The 3,885-nt window shown below is 68.6% G+C and overlaps 1 protein-coding gene across 2 annotated transcripts in view; it reads left to right on the forward strand.

Annotated features, from left to right (window-relative positions):
• LOC113210443 (protein glass) overlaps positions 1-3,885 on the forward strand; it is a gene marked incomplete in the record, with an annotated part of 212,275 nt that overhangs the window by 159,890 nt on the left and 48,500 nt on the right. Inside the window, 1 exon segment of one of the 2 annotated variants that reach the window (XM_052271072.1) lies at positions 122-600. 2 annotated transcript variants of the gene reach the window in all.

A 3,885-nucleotide genomic window follows, 5' to 3' on the forward strand; every position in this document is an offset into this window, starting at 1 on the left:
GGCGGGGGCAGGCGCGGCGCGGCGGGCGAATGGCGGGGCAGCGCTCAGCTGAGAGGGTTCGGGCTGCGGCCGCGGCGAGCGCTGACGTCGCGCTCCCGCACACCGGCCGGGCTGCGCCAGCCGGGCCCCGAGCCTCGAGGAGGGGGACCGGCTCTCAGTTTGTGACAACAGCCGGCGGGGACAGTACGGCCGGCACGCGCTCCTCTCCGGCTCGGCCTGACTTCTTGCACGCGTTCAGTTGGTGCGAGAGAAAACTTTGCTGTCATCGCCGACCTTGTCGACCACCGGCAGCGACAACCCCAGTGCGAGGCCCTGCCCGTCGCCCTGGAGAACGTCGACGTCGTCCTCGTGACTGTGACTGTCACTCGTGTGCGATCGCGGGCTCGGACACCCGGAGAAGACTTGACCAAGAGAAAATCAGTGTGTGCTTCAAAGTGATTTCCTCACTGGATGTGAGTGCTGGGAGTGTTGTGCCAAAAGGGATTATTCTGTTGATCGTGTGAGTGCGACACCCTACTATGCGCTCCGCCGCGCCCTCACTGGACTAAGCTGCCGCTCTGTCTGGAGCACCCTGCCGGCGCCGCCCCCACCCTGCCCGAGGTGAGTACCGGGGCCTCATTGTTGAGGTGCGGTCGCCGTAGCAACGCCGCCGGACTTCTGCCCCCGCCGCCCCCACGCGCTGCCGCCCGCTCCGCCGGCCACGGCCGGGGAAGGCCCGGGAAGGCCCGCCGCCCCCGCGCTTCAACTCCGCGGATACGTGGCGCTGCCGTCTTGAGGTCGCCGACGAGGACGCGGATTAGAGTGACGGGCCGAAAGGCCCGGGACCCGGGACGCGTATTCCACCCTTTGGTGGTGGCGAAGATGACAGCCCCCCGAAATGGTGTTGTCCCAACGTCGACGCGATACGGCGTCGAAGGGGCGGGCGTCGGCGCGCCCTTCGCTTGCCGCGGGGCCGGCCGGCCGGGCGGCTGTGGGGCCTGCGCTACAGCCTGCGCTACAGGTGGTCGATAGGGTGCGTGGCCTCCCCGCCGGTGGCCGCCCCGCCGGTGGCCGCTCCTCGCTGTGCGTAGAGGGAGTGCGTACCGAGGGCGCCCAACCACCCCCAGGCGGCCGCCCGGCCCAGCCACCCAGCGCCCCGCGCTCAAGGGCACGGGCCTACGCGGTTAGAAACGCTGCCCGCGCAGGTTACCACCCCTGGAATTTCGAAACCGTGGCAGTCGACCGTTCGTCACGGAAAGGGCGACACACGATCGTGTCATTTTCTCTGGGCAAACAAGTGGGTGGACGATCCCTCAATAAAACTCCTGCTTATCTTCAAATTTACACTTCTAGAAGCACAACTTCCGTCGCCGCTTCGTACTACGTAAAGGCGACGTGAAAAGGAACGTCGCAATTCAGATTGTATCGCTGGAAACCAATTTGTCGCCTGTTAACGTCTAATCCGCCCTCCCGCGGGGGCTCGCCGTCGCGTCGTATCTCCAGTCCGGAAGGGGTCGCTGCTTCCTGGTAAAAGAATGTTCTGATTCGACATTGCGACTGTATTCGCGCAGCAGCGCACGGGGATGGTTTATTGCTCACGTACCTCGGCGGTATTCGCAGAAATTTTTCTGTTCACCGCATCGTTTGCCGGGTATGGGAATATCTCTGCGGAATTTTCACTTGCTCCGTCTCACTTCCTCTCTCGCTCACTCTCACCCTATAGGTCGCCTCCACACACGGGATTGGCGGGGGCGCCCTGTCCTACCTGTGACGAGCGGCGGCGGTCAGGTGATGCGGTGGCGCGGGTGATGGTGATGCTTTAGTTCCTTCCCCCGCAAGAATGAAAATGACGCCGATAAATCATTTGATTGACTGTTGGTGCGGCCCGCCTCGCCCGGGTCCCGTCCGAAGGGCCTGCCTGGCGGCTGCGGCCAGAGGCTGCGGCGGCGCTCCGGACCTGGACGGGTTCCAGGGCGGCCCGAGCCCGGGGTAATTGTAATCGGTGGGGGACGACGGCGGCTGCGTCCGGAAGGTCGCGGCCCTGGCTGCGTCCGCGTCGGCCCTGCGCGAGTTATGATCATGTATTCGCGGGCCGGCTGTTTTTTCTCGCCAAAATGTCGTGTCGGCGGGGCGGCGCCGGCGGCCGGGGCGGGGCGGCGGCGGTGCAGCGCAGCGCGGCCGCCTGTGTTTGGAGAATCCGGTCCGGGTGGATCTGCCCGGGCCGCAGTAGAGGGGGAGGGGGTAGCAATTATGTCGTTTACGCGGCGATTACGCCGACCGGAGCGGAGGGCGCGCTCGGCCGTAGGGGAGGGGGGGGGGGCTCGCACTGGACCCCTGGGCGACAGCGCGCCAGATATATCGACGGCCCAGAGACGGACGAGAGAGTCACGGCGGGGGGAGGGAACCGCAAATTAAATACAAAGTGCACCCAATAAATCGTGGCGGTGTCGGTACCGGTGCCGTACGGCCCCCTCTACCTGTGTGCGCCTTGGCGAGGGCGGCGCAGAGCTGCGTGCGTGGATACTTCCCTGTTGCGGGCGTCGCCGCCGCCAGCCGTCGCGGGGGTGGCGGTGCTGGCGCCGGTTTCCTGCTGTCGAGGCGCTGGCGGTGCGCCTTTTGCTTTTGCCTTGCCTCCCTCGCACTCCCGCGCCGCCCCCGCCGGCCGGCCCCCGCCGCCGCCCCGCCGATCGAACCCGAGCCTAGGTTACCCCGGCCGGCAGCCTTAGCCGCGGCGGCGCTGGGGGCGCCGGGGCAGCCCCACGTTAAAGGGGATGTTGCCGGCGGGCGGCGCCCCCAGCGTGGCTAGCAAGCGGCCCCGGGCGCGCGCGGGCCGGCGCTTCCCCTTTAGCCTGCACGCGCCGTTCTGCGCCGCCCCGCGGGGGGAAGGCCTAGGGTCACCTCCCCGCGCCGCCCCCGCGCCGCCTCCGCCCCAACGCCGCTCCCACCCCTCACCGGGAATGCGAGCCCGCTCCGTCCCCGACCCCCCGCCGCCGCGCAAAAACATTTTTCACATTTCGCTCGTGAAAAGAAGGGCTTTGCCGAGACTTGGAGGGCTCCACTTGCCGTCGTTCTGGAAATCACGAGTAGGTCGGCAAGGGGACGACAGGAAGTGGCGCGCGGGCGCTTGGCTTTTAGTGGCCGCGTCGGGGGTGGCGCGGCGTGGCGCTCGGGCAGCCCGCAAGCCCGCCGCAGGTGTCGCACCCATCTTCCTCGCTCGAGTTGCGATACCGCCTCTCTCTCGCTCGCTGTCTCTCTCGCACTCGCTCCCGCGCGCCGTGATCGGTAGTGTTCACGGCCTCCTTGACAGCGCCACGCTCAATTTGCCGCTAATTGCGTCGCGGCGTTGCTGCATGCGCGGCGTGGCGTGGCGCGGCGTGGCGCGGCGTGGCGCGGCGTGGCGTGGCGTGGCGTGGCGCGGCGTGGCGTGGCGTGGCGCGGCGTGGCGTGGCGTGGCGCGGCGTGGCGTGGCGTGGCGGCGCACTCGCGGGACTTGGAGGAAGGCAGGGAGATTAATGGCGGATGAATTATCGCCGCCGCGGATAAAAAATGGAGTCCTTTATTTTGCTGGCAGCTCCCGCCGGCCGGCCGCCCCCGCCGCCCGCGCGCCCTGGCAGCAGACTCTGGTGCTGCGCGGGGTCCACCTACACGCCGGCGTTTGCGTGCACGGTGAGGCGAGGCGCGGCGGGGCGCGGCGGGGCGCGGCGGGGCCCATGTGATGTGTCGCCGACCCTCGCGCGGCGCGGCACAGCACAGCGCAGCGGCGCGCGGGGGTGTTGCCAACTGTCGCACGGCGTGATACCGACGCCGCCGCGCCAGGTTGGCCAACGTGCTGATCGCGCGGGTAACGCGGCGCACACGAGGCGGCGGCGGGGAACTTGGCGGGGCGCTGCGTCGCGGGGCGGGGCG

The sequence above is a fragment of the Frankliniella occidentalis genome, unplaced genomic scaffold (genome assembly GCF_000697945.3).
Source record: "Frankliniella occidentalis isolate FOCC.00 unplaced genomic scaffold, Focc_3.1 Scaffold149, whole genome shotgun sequence".
NCBI lineage: Eukaryota > Metazoa > Arthropoda > Insecta > Thysanoptera > Thripidae > Frankliniella > Frankliniella occidentalis.